Below are 12993 nucleotides of genomic sequence, written 5' to 3' on the forward strand. Positions count from 1 at the left end.
TACAAGTTGAACTTCAAGCCGATTGTGGCCTCAATCAAGAATGACCTCAATAGGTGGTTTGACCTCCCCCTGTCTTGGACGGGTAGAATAAGTTTAATCAAGATGAATGTGCTACCCAGAATATTATACCCCATTCAAATGTTGCCTCTCAGGATCAACAGAAAAACATTCATAGAGATTGAGGGATGTCTTTCTAAATTCATATGGCGTGGGAAGAAATCTAGACTAAAGATACAGATTTTACAACTGCCCACGGATGAGGGGGGTCAGGCACTGCCTAACTTTTTATATTACTACTGGGCTTGTCATGCACAAATAATCTCAGGGTGGTTACATTCCTTCCTTCACCGGGGCGAACCATCGGTAGATGCCTGGTGCTGTGACCCTCTCTCACCTCTTAGTCTCTTATCCACTGACCTGGCGGACCTCCCTCTTGGTGTCAGAACTAATTCCGTCTTGATGCCCACTTTAAAGGTTTGGCGTAATATTACTGCCCACGTCGGAAGAAGAGGTTTCTCTAGTGCACTGCAGCCTCTAACTAGGAATAAAGCTTTCCCCCCGGGTATTGGCATTAATATATTTGATGATTGGTATTCTAAAAGTATAAGATTTATTTGTGATCTGTTCGAAAGGGGTAGTTTTATGGCCTTTAATCAAGTTCAAGTTAAGTATAATTTACCACAGAAACACTTCTTTGGATTCCTGCAAGTAAGGCATTATGTGAACTCCCTTAAATTTCCAGCCAATCAACCAGTTTTGAACCCTGTTGAAAGCTTTCTTCTCAAAGTTAACGAGGAAATGACTACAAAAAAGAAATTTATTTCTCTTTGTTATGGGAAATTGTTGTCTTTGAACTTTATAACCACTGATAAGGCCAGGGTTCGGTGGGAAACCGACCTCGAAGCTCAGGTTGGTGCGGAAGCATGGTCCAAAACTTTCAGATCTGCCATGAAATTGTTTCCCTGTAACAGACTAAAGGAAAGCCAGTACAGAATCTTACATAGACTACAGCGTACGCCGGAGTTCCTAAATAAAATTCACCCTCAGATCTCTGCTCTTTGTGTGAAGTGCAATACGGCTGTAGGGACCTATTACCACTGCATATGGCAATGTCCTTTGATTACTAGATTTTGGAAGAATATTGCTATAGAGCTTTGCTCTATTTTCCACCGAACGATCCCACTGAACCCTATGCTGTTCGTTCTGGGTTTATCTATAGAAGGGCTCTCTCTGTCTTCTGTACAGATGCTTTTGTTAAGTAAACTTTTACATTTGGCGAGGCGATGTGTACTGTTTCAATGGATTCAGAGACGGCCCCCTACTGTTACACAGTGGTACAGAGAACTGCTCAGGGTGCTGCCGATGGAGCGCCTCAGTGCCATCATAAAGGGCAATTGTAATGCATTCTGTAGCATATGGCAGCCTCTGCTTGATCACCTACCTCATGACCTTACTGTGCTATTACATAAAGGGGACTCGCAGTTTGTTTTTAAACACACTGATTAATGTCTGTGTTTTTTTTTTGTTTTTTTTTTATTTATTGTTTCCCTTGACTTCGAATGTGAAACGCTTTACATATTTTGTCCCAGGCGTGTGTACTGGTAACTCATATACCTGCATTTGCTTTGGTTTTTTTTTTTTTGTGCTTGGCTGTGCTGACTTGTTGCTGTTCGTGTTGTTCTGACAAAATCAATAAATCATCGTTTCAAAAAAAAAAAAAACAATCACCCGTTGCACGTTTACTTTCAGTTGTTTTGATCTGGGCCACAGCAGTTCTTTGGCATTTCTGCTGTATATATCAGAAATGAAATCACAGTGTTCTTCAGAGGGCAGCCTGTTGGAGTCTGAATGCCATCTTTGCTGACATTTTGAGAGCACAGAGGAGTAAAAGTGTAATGATAAATATTTGAGGCTTGTGTAACGTGGCAGCAAATATTTGGCCATGTTAGCTTTGTGTTTCACCCTCAGTTACAGTCAATAATGTGTTTGTGGATTTTCATTGGAATAAGGTAATCAGATGGTGGCAAAGGTTATTTTTTCCTCCCTGTTGTCAATAAAGCCTGTTTGAGCTGATTAATGCCCTGTCAGGGTGTTGGAGTACAGAGCAGGAACATCTCAGCTCCTAGCGCACATGATTGATTGATATACCTTTATTAGTCCCACAAGGGGAAATTTCATAAGGCTGCCGACCTATTGCACGCAATGGCGGCGCCATCTTACCCTCCGACCATACATACATTACACAAAACATCACATGGGGAAGACAGGTCAGAGAGGTACAACAATGGAAAATGCACCACACGAGGAAAGATAAGGAGAAAAAAATAACTCTCCCCAGACTGAGCTCCAGCAGGGAGATCAGTTTGAGAACAGAAAAAAACACCTCTGCACAAAGCACATGAAAAAACTCTTAATACACCAAAGAAACACATGACAAGCAACAGGGGTGGGTAAAGGATGCAGCATCGGAAGGGAATAAGCATCGAAGGCGTTTGGAAAGGTAGTGGGGATGAGTGTGTGCATATCAGTGTATATGTATGTGTGTACGTGTCCAGAGTTCAGCTGAGACAGTAAACAGTCTTCCAGCCAACCCAGGTGGCCTTGCATGGAATGGGAAGGAACAGACTAAACACAGTCGTTATCAGGGTGTAATTATAGCATATCAAACTAAAACCAGTGACTCATTGTGTGCTAGCTAACATGAAGTGGAGAAAACCTAATGATACTACACTTTAAATGTTGACTTATGATATTTTTTTAAATATGACATTAAAGGATGTTATTGTAAACAATTATTAGGATCACCAAGGAAGCATAAAAGCAGCAAAGCTTCAGTCATGACCTTTTTAAACAGATGATATTGAAGGAAATACTGAAGATGATGAACAAAAAAAATATTCGGAGTGTGCAGTATAATAGATTTTAATGGATTTAAGTCTGACCTTGCACCACTGTTTTTGCATCTGTTCAAATGAGCCCATTTCTTGTGACATAAAGCAGTTCTCCTGTCTAATCACTTGAAGTATCACTCCACATCAGAGCTTAGAGACGGGTATTAATTCAGTGCCATTCAGCGAGAGTGATCACAAATATAAACTGGACATAGATCATAAACATTTCTTGCTAACAGGGGACCAGGCGTGACAGAAATGTAAAGCGATGGAGGAGACGCGTTTCAGTGATCTATATATTTTATCTCTTAAGATAAGATTTACGATCATTAAATTCCAGCCACAAATTCAAAGGTGTGGTGTGCGTTCGCGTGGTCAGTGATGGGGAAGCGCGGGAACCTTTTCAGATATGAATTAGACAACAAGCCATCTGAAATTTTACGAAATCTGGATTCATGTCAATTTATCACTGTGATATTTTAACAGATGGTCTAATCAAACCAAAAAATCAAACCCTTTTTTTTTCATGATTGATTTCAGTTCATGATTTCCAAAAGCTTCTCTAATTAAAATCCGATGAGACGTGGAGTGGAAGATGAAGAAGAAAAAAACCCCTTTGACTTTCACTGTGAATGCGCTGTGCTGTGGCATAAAAACGTGTAAAAACATGTGTGGAGCTGCGTGAAACCAAGATATATTTTGAGTCCTGTATGCCAGACAATTTACTGAGGCTGTGTGTCATTAATATCCTACTAGGAAGCAGTGGGTGCTTCTCACCAAGATGAGATGAAATTGATGCGAGGTCATCCTTCACATGGACATTACACGTGTTTTAGAAGCAGGGATGCATTCGTTGGGACAAAATCAGCGTGGCATTTTCTCCCTTTGGATTTGTTAATTATGCTATACATCTCAAGTCTAATTTTGGTGAGGTCAACCAGATTGTATGAGCTCATCAAGTACTGTCAGAAGTAGCTTAAAAAATCCTCGAGGATATGCCCTCACAAAACAGACGTATTGTGGTGGACCACTGGAGGGCTCCACTCACACCCAGTTCTCAGGAAGTGTTGTTGCTGTGTTTTGGAGGGAAAGTGTTCAGTTCTGTGGTGATGAGTAATAAACGAGCAGTGTTTATCGAGAGCTCTCGTGTCGTCTGTGTTTACCTCCACATTGGTGACCCCTGACTCGAACATGCTGCAGTCCGATGGTGGCGCCGACTCCGCTCTGGATGCATCAGCAGCCGCCAGCTCTCTGCCTCCGGCTGCAGCTACGTTTGCTGTGGCGCTCGAGCTGCCGGACTTTTGGCTTCACGATCCCCCGTCGTGGTTCGTGCATGTGGAGGCTCAGTTCGCCCTTCGTGGCATCTCGGCTGACGACACGAAATATCACCATGTGGTGGCTTCTCTCGACCCGCTAGCCACCCGTCGTGCATTGACTCTCCTCCGGGACCCACCCACCCGAGGGAAGTACGCCGCCCTTAAGGAGCTGCTTCTTCGGCGCTATGCCCTCACCGACGCAGAGCGAGCCGAGAAGCTCCTCTCCCTCTCAGGCCTGGGTGGCGGTACGGCTCTCGAACTGATGGAGCACATGCTATCCCTTCTCGGACCGGATGACGGGGGATTCCTCTTCGCCCACATCTTCCTCCGACAGCTGCCGGCGGCCGTGAGAGCCGGCCTCGCTAACTCTCCGCTTCTGGGCACGAAGGATTATTGCTCCCTGGCTGAGGACGCGGATCGTATTCTCCTGGCTACCCGCACTTTCCACGATCACGACCTAGTTCCAGCCTCGCCGGCGGCGCCTTCCACTTCCCCGCTGACCTGCCACGACGTACCCGATCCTTCGCTGACGGCAAAGATCGCGGCACAGCGACACCACGGACGGGACCTCTGTTTCTACCATCAGCGTTTTGGCGCCAGAGCGCGCCGCTGCCTGCCGCCTTGCGCTTTTTCGACCCTGGGACATGGACCCCGCCAACGCGCTGTAGCGGCCGCGACAAAGAAAAACTGCTCTTCATAGAAGACTCGCGCTCTGGGAGACGTTTCCTGGTCGACTCTGGCTCCCAGAAGAGCCTCCTTCCCCCGTCCGGAGCCGACAGTTTAGCAGCAGGCTGCGGACCGCAGCTTATTGCGGCTAATGGCTCTCCCATCGCAACGTTCGGGGAAAGGTTCGTGACTGTTTGTTTTCATGGTCGGGATTTCCAATGGACCTTTGTTGTTGCCGCTAGCTCTGTACCTATTTTGGGCGCTGATTTTCTTTGTGCCCACGGACTGCTGGTCGATGTCGCTAACAGACGCTTAATCGATGCACTGTCTTTTTCTTCAATGCCCTGTTTCACTCGCGCCATCGAGCCCCTGAATCGGGCTAATTTAGTGACTTCAGGGAATGTTTTTCAGCGTTTGCTCTTGGAGTTCCCTTCACTGACTGTTCCTAATTTCTCGAACACTGCAACGAAGCACGGGGTTGAACATTATATTCCGACGGTCGGTCCCCCGGTGTTCGCACGCGCGCGCCGCCTCGACCCCGCGAAACTCTCCGTCGCTTGGGAAGAGTTTGCCGCAATGGAGCGCCTCGGCATAGTGCAGCGCTCGAATAGTGCCTGGGCTTCTCCGCTACACATGGTGCCCAAGTCAGACGGTCGGTGGCGGCCGTGTGGGGATTTTCGCCGTTTGAATAATGTCACGGAGAATGACCGTTACCCCATTCCCCACATCCAGGATTTTTCCGCCCACCTCGCTGGCACCTCGATTTTTTCTAAAATTGACTTGGTGCGGGGGTATCACCAGGTTCCCGTGCGCGCCGAAGACGTCCCCAAAACTGCCGTTATTACCCCTTTCGGCCTGTTTGAATTTTTGCGCATGCCGTTCGGCCTGAAAGGCGCCGCCCAGACTTTTCAGCGGTTGATGGACTCCGTTTTGCGCGGGCTGCCTTTCGTCTTCGTGTACCTTGACGATATATTGGTGGCCAGCTGCTCTGAGAGTCAGCATGCGTCCCATCTGCATCAGGTTTTCCAGCGCTTGGCGGCACACGGCCTGATCGTCAACCCCTCCAAGTGCCAGTTCGGCTTGCCGGTTCTGGATTTCTTGGGCCACCGCATTTCCGCTGACGGTGTGGTTCCGTTGCCAGACAAGGTCCGGGCCGTTTCGGCTTTTCCGTGTCCTGCGTCCGTTAAAGCGCTGCAGGAGTTCTTGGGGATGGTCAATTTCTACAACCGCTTTCTCCCCAGAGCTGCGCACCTGCTGCAGCCTCTCTATGCTGCCTTGAAGGGTAAAACAGCTAAGGACCCGATTGATTGGCTCCCTGAACGCATCCAGGCATTTTCTGGGGCCAAGACCGCGCTGGCAAACGCCGCCCTGCTGGCCCACCCGTTTCCGTCGGTGGAGATTGCGTTGACCTCCGACGCGTCGGACGTGGCAGTGGGCGCAGTGTTAGAACAGCGGGTCTCCGGTGTCTGGCAACCGCTCGCTTTTTTTAGTCGCACGCTTAGAGACAGTGAGCGCAAATATAGCGTTTTTGACAGGGAGTTGCTGGCCCTACACCTCGCCACACGGCATTTTCGTTTTTTTCTCGAGGGTCGGAGCTTCGCCGCGTACGTCGATCATAAACCTTTGACATTCGCGATGTCCAAGGTCTCTGATCCGTGGAGCAGGCGCCAGCAGCGCCAGTTGGCAGCCATTTCCGAGTTCACAACGGACATTCAGCACGTGGCTGGTAAGTCCAACTGCGTGGCTGACTGTCTATCCCGCGTGCTGGTTTCTCCTGTTTATGTTGGCATAGACTTTGAGGCTATGGCCGCTGACCAACAGGCCGACCCGGACGTCCTTGCCCTTCAGTCTGCGCAAACGGGCCTTGTACTGGAGGACAGACCCTTGTGGAACGGCGGGCCTAGCCTGCTTTGCGATGTTTCCACCAGCCGTCCACGCCCTGTAGTTCCCCTTTCGTGGCGTCGTCGCGTTTTCGACTCCGTACACGCCCTCTCTCATCCAGGCGTCCGGGCCTCGGTCAAGCTGGTCAGCTCTAGGTTCGTTTGGCCGGGCCTTCGTAAATCGGTGAAAGACTGGGCAGCCGCGTGCATCCCATGCCAACGCGCTAAGATCCATAGGCACACACAGGCGCCCCTCGAATCCTTCCGCGTTCCAGGGAGGCGTTTTGATCATGTGCATGTGGATCTGGTTGGTCCTCTGCCGCAGTCACAAGGTTTCACGCACCTTTTGACTGTAGTGGACCGCACAACCCGCTGGCCTGAGGCAGTGCCTCTGGCGTCCACTACAGCAGCAGCAGTGGCCAGGGCATTTTTGTCAACGTGGGTTTCGCGTTTCGGTCCCCCCGCCGACATTACCTCAGACAGGGGCCCCCAGTTAGTTTCCGAGCTTTGGTCTGCCATGGCTGACGGCCTGGGGGTCAAGGTCCACCGCACCACTGCGTACCACCCGCAGGCCAACGGGATGTGCGAACGTTTCCACCGGTCGCTTAAGGCCGCGTTCCGCGCTTCTCTCACAGATGGCAACTGGGTTGACCGCCTTCCATGGGTTTTACTGGGGTTGCGCTGCGCGGTTAAAGAAGACCTTGGGGTTTCCCCGGCTGAACTTGTCCTTGGTCAGCCCCTCCGGGTCCCCGGGGAATTCTTGCCTGAGAGCCCACCCCCGTGCTTCGCTCCCTCCGTGCTATCTCTCCGTCCCCCAAGAGACTCGTTTTCTCTTCCTGGCCCAGTGCACCATTGTGTGCCTGACACCTTTGTTCCGAGGTCGTTGGACTCTTCGCAGTTTGTTTTTGTCAGGCATGACGCTCATAGGCCTCCCCTGCGTCCACTGTATGACGGCCCCTTTCGGGTTATTCAACCGGGCCGGAAGCATTTCCTTTTGGATTTTGGGGGTCGGCAGGAGGCTGTTTCTATTGACAGACTTAAACCAGCACATGTGCTTCTGGATGACCAGGTGGTGCCGGCTCAGGCCCCCCGCCGTGGCCGCCCGCCTTCCACTGGACTGGACAACCCTGCTTCTTCCTCTGGGAGCGCCCCCCACCTGGCGGGGCCCGAGCTACCTTCAGTTTTTCCTAACCGCCCGTGCCAGCCTGGCCCTCGTTTCCCCTCCGCCAGCTCTCCACCTCCCCGGTTCAGCCGTTCTGGACGTTTAATTAAAGCAAGGGTTCTGGACTAGGGGATGACCCTACTGGGTGTTCGGGGGGGGCATGTGTGGTGGACCACTGGAGGGCTCCACTCACACCCAGTTCTCAGGAAGTGTTGTTGCTGTGTTTTGGAGGGAAAGTGTTCAGTTCTGTGGTGATGAGTAATAAACGAGCAGTGTTTATCGAGAGCTCTCGTGTCGTCTGTGTTTACCTCCACAGTATAGCATTAAAATGAACGTTACCTGTAAGCAGAACATTAGAAACCTGTATGTGATGCATCAAAAACTTACACATGTACTTTTTTTCCCCATTTATTTATTTATTTAAGTTCCATATATGCCATCTATAGTGTACTTTTACGGGTAATCTGCTGGTTATTAAACAGCTTATTTACATTTTAATTTCAAACATTCTTCTGTCAGCCTCTCAGGGTTCACTGTGCTCTTGTTGATAAAAGTGGCAGCAGATTGTGCTAGAAATAGATATTTTTCTGTGAAATCTAGATCTAGCACGGAGTCAGTGACACAGTTTTGCCAATTTTTTAAGACACTTCTCTCATCTTGACTTTATTTATTTATTTATTGTCATGTTGTCATAAGTGAATTGCATTTGTGCTTTGCACGATCACAACTTCAAAGCAACCCAAGATATAAGGCCTACTTCAAGGTATGAGTGTAGCCTGAAGTAGGATCATAATTTACACTTAAACCTGGAGATTTTTCTTTCATTTACTTTTTGTAAGCATAAACATTAATTGCCGCTTTGTTTTCATTAAGTATTGACAGCCTGCAGGTTATATTTCTTGTGGTTTTGTTTGTCTGTTTAAATGGCACACCACTTCTTTCAGAGAGATTAGCTATTATTGTTACTCCCCTCGAGTCTTATTAAAGCTCAACTTGTTCTTTGCGTTTAACCTGACATTTATTTTGGACAGGAGGATTCTGCGACATGCCTCAACATGTAATGATGTCCACCACAGCCGATAGAATGCCATCAGAACTAAAAGAAATACAAACTTAAATGAATATTCTTAATAAAGTCCTTAAGTGTTATATCTGATGAGACATTCCAACAAAATGATCAATAAAGTACACATTACACCTCAAACTGCGGTAATTGCACTGGAATATCACGCAACACTCGCGTATTTACATACAACGATAATAAACAAAATAAAACATTTATCTCATTGGCCTCACTCAAAGGGAATAAACTTTCATCTTTACATCGTGGGGAGTTCCAAAAAAGCACTCTCTTATAACTTTCTGTAGACGTGCAAACCTCGCGGCTCTTCTCTTAATTAGCTTGCTGAGTGTGACAGCCAAAAAAAAGCCCTCTTTGCAACAACAGACGGAACTATAGAAAAGGTTCCATCCTAATTGCACAGTTAGCACAAATAACACATTTAAACATATAAATCTAATCAACAAAACATGAATTACTATTTATTTATTATTTCACCTACTTATTGTTTTAACCTTAACTATCTAATAAAATGAACTTAAATGCGAGAGTTGCCTATGACGGCAGCAACAATTATAATGTTAGGTAAATAAGAGGGTGCTGGTCTTTGGATGGGGATCTGTCAGTCTCGAGTTCATTTTGAAGTAATGCTGGACTGTTGCTTCAGTAGACATGTGCTGTTTGCTGTTTGTTGTATCTTCAGGGCAGGGCAGAGGGATTTTGTAGGCCAGCACAGCAACATTGTGACATAAGTTCTGCAGTCTGTGCATGTTGTCTGGGAAAGGCCACAGGGAGAATAGTGGGAGGTCAAGCAGATGCATGACCTACATACAGTCTAAGCGTCTGTCTGCAGACAAACATTCCCAAAGCACAGAGTTAATGCAGGATACTAATGAAGTTTTCATATAACTTTTTGCATGCAAAAGTATCTGTCTTGGTTTCATAATATCTGTCATATTTTACTGAAAATTAAAATCCAAATACCGAAACTTGGAGTACATAATAGATAAGTGCCATATATGGGGCAGGGCGTGGGAGTGGGGTCCGCTCCTCAATTTCATCTGCAAACTAGCAGCCCACATGCCCCTCAGAGAGCATGCATACTTTACTGAAATGGTATATCATTCACCAGTGGAGGAGTTTGGAGGCCACAAAAACATGAAACGATTCTCCAGCTGCCGTTGAACTCCACAGACCAAGCAGAAACATTTTCCGTTTCTTCATTTGACGTGAGAGGAAAAAAAGTCTTCAATTTGAAATCACAATGTAGGACAACGGCTCCCTCATGTGTTTCAAACTTTATGGCATTTGAATAAAAACTATTTTTTATGTTCCTGGGAGCCCAATGCAATCAGGCATCGTCATCAAAATCTCTTGTGCTGTGACATCGACATCATCGGTGGTGTTACAGAGAGAACTGTAATCGCTCGTTCATCAGATTTACTTCAGACTCAGCGGGTGTTTGGTAATGAGAAGATGTGGGAGGTCAGGCGGCCGCGAGAATGTAAAATATCCACACACAATCTCAGTGTAACTGCAACTGCACTAGTACTGTAGAAAATGACAATATTGAAGGCATAACTAGTGTTCTGGTTCACTTTCACTTGTCACATAATGTTGTTTTTGGCAGGCATCTCTTTCAGAGCTAAACAAGAGTGAGTCCTTGACAAAGTCCACAGAAAAAGCCCTAAATAAATGAAAACTGAGAACTGAAATTAATATGCAAATGAAATTTAAAAGATAATCTTTTTTCCCAGCTTGGCTCTAATTCTCCCATAAGTGTCAAAAACATAATTACCCCAAACTAATTTAAACAAATAGCTGTTTGTCAGTGGTGAAAGAAAGTTTGTCATTTAAAGTCCAACAGATTCAGAACGTTGCTTTTGCTACATTATGCAAAACTGTTGTTAACTTTCACTGTTTAATAAAGTGATAATAATAAAAAAATACCAACTTTTATTCCATTTATTTATTATATGTGAAATGTTTTAGTTCTATATATTTTAGGTCATTCAACTCTTATTTTCATTTTTATCTTTTTATTTGTCACTAGCTTTATAATATAAATATATTTCTAGAATATCTATGTCTGTACAGTTTATAGATAGTAGCTCACAGATGCAGAGACACATCCACTGCAGACTGTCATCCAACCAAAGCCTGCATTCACAGACCGTGAAAAAATACATATAACTGAAGAGTCCCATAGTCCCACTCTTCTCTTTTGTTGTTTATTATTCTTTACAGAAAGAGGAATAGAAAGAGAGGCGCAGTAAACAGGAAATACTGTGCACTGAGAGGCAGCTGTGAACTGAACTGAGTGACATTGCAAATTCTACATAGAGGAGTTTTGAGAACCTCGAGCGGTGGGTTTAGGTTTATATTATGCAGAGAAAATGTTTAAATAGTATAACCATATTTAGAGTACAGACTAGTACAGTGTGTTGTTAAGAAAAAGTAACATTTTTATCTTGATAGGCCACCTCGATATATAAAAATATATTGAGTAAGCAATGGTGATTTTTATCTAACACCATTTTCCCCCCTTTCACATTTGCCTTTAACATCTGCTTTCCCTCTGTAGTCATCTCGATTGAGGGGATGGGCTCAAAGGCGGAGGATCTACAGCACTGAAATATTTTTGTCTGTTTAAGCCATTAATAGTTGCCTTTGTTGCTCCAAAATGTTGATATTAACCACCAAAACGGAGATTTCAGCAGCGGTGTGTGGGCTGTTTTCTTTCTGCTTTTCTTTTTTCGTCCCTCTCTTCCTTAATATTTTTTCAGCAGTGGTGGGTGTTTAAAAAAGGAGGGTAGGCAGAAAAAACCCAGCTCCTCAGATGCTCTTAAAAAATGTTACCCATGCATCCACTGGTATGACCGTGTGCGCACAACAATCAAGTGTAACTTGCATTATAAAAGTGCTTTCAGTGCACACTAGCAGTAGAAATCTGTTATGCAAATGCCGGTCTATTTATCACTTTAAAGCTTTCTTCACAGGCTAAAGTAGGTAAACACATTCCTTTTTTTTGGTCAATGTTCTTCCTTTCCATGCTAACTCTGTGCTTAATACAGCTCCATTGTGTGAGATCCATCTTTATTTTTTTTCCTGCTTATACAAAGTCGTCAGATGTCATCACATGAAATGGAGCTCAGCTTCTAATTTATAAACACAGACAGATTGTCAAAATGTTGCAATCAATCTGAGTCAGTCTGCATCTCGATAGGGGCATTAGTTAGCGTTGTGTTCGGGCTAGATTTCTATATGAAAGTGTCATTAAACAGAGACGCATTTACCTGCCATCCTCCAGCAGCTACATCACTGCGGAGGGATTTTGTGTGATGAATTTCTGTATATGTAGATGGAAGCAGATTTAGAAAGTTTCTCTATCAAAGCTAACTGCTGTTTTATCACATAGCAAATGGGATATAATTGCCAACTTAACCACATTCAGTCACAAACAATCCCAGTCTTTTATTTTGGGGGCATTTTTAGCCTTTTTTGGACAGGATATAGATATAGAGAGTAGACAGAAACAAAATGTAGGAAATGGTACAAGGGTGCCTTGCTGGTGGATGAAATAAGAATTTCTGACAATATGCACTGGGTCTAGAATATCTAAGGGTCTGGTGCAAGAAGTACTTTAGCACAGTCACAGGAAACTCTTAATTTGTCTAAAACAAATGAAGACAATGCAACAGCAACACTGAGCACTAGAATTAGTGTTAATAAAGGGGCACATGAGTACCGCTGATCAACTATTTCTCCAGCATAAAAAGACCATTAGTTTGGATTGACAACACTGATGTTTTTTTTTAACATTCTTTCAGGATTTATCAGCTTACATCTCAGACACCTCAAAGTCCGATTGTTTTGTGGAAAATGTGATCCCAGTCTTTAAATATATTAGAAATATGCTTACGAAAGCACGGACTAATGCTAGGCAATAATTACATCTGGAGCTGAAAAAAAGTTAATTTTCCTAAGTAGACATAAAGCTGTGTTTTTACTTGAAGTC

General features: G+C 45.2%; 1 protein-coding gene across 2 annotated transcripts in view; it reads left to right on the forward strand.

Annotated features, from left to right (window-relative positions):
• The window catches only part of adamts7 (a disintegrin-like and metallopeptidase (reprolysin type) with thrombospondin type 1 motif, 7), a 109031-nt gene that overhangs the window by 90637 nt on the left and 5401 nt on the right, over positions 1-12993 (forward strand). The window lies entirely within an intron of this gene.

The sequence above is a fragment of the Maylandia zebra genome, linkage group LG1 (assembly GCF_041146795.1).
Source record: "Maylandia zebra isolate NMK-2024a linkage group LG1, Mzebra_GT3a, whole genome shotgun sequence".
Taxonomy (NCBI): Eukaryota; Metazoa; Chordata; class Actinopteri; order Cichliformes; family Cichlidae; genus Maylandia; species Maylandia zebra.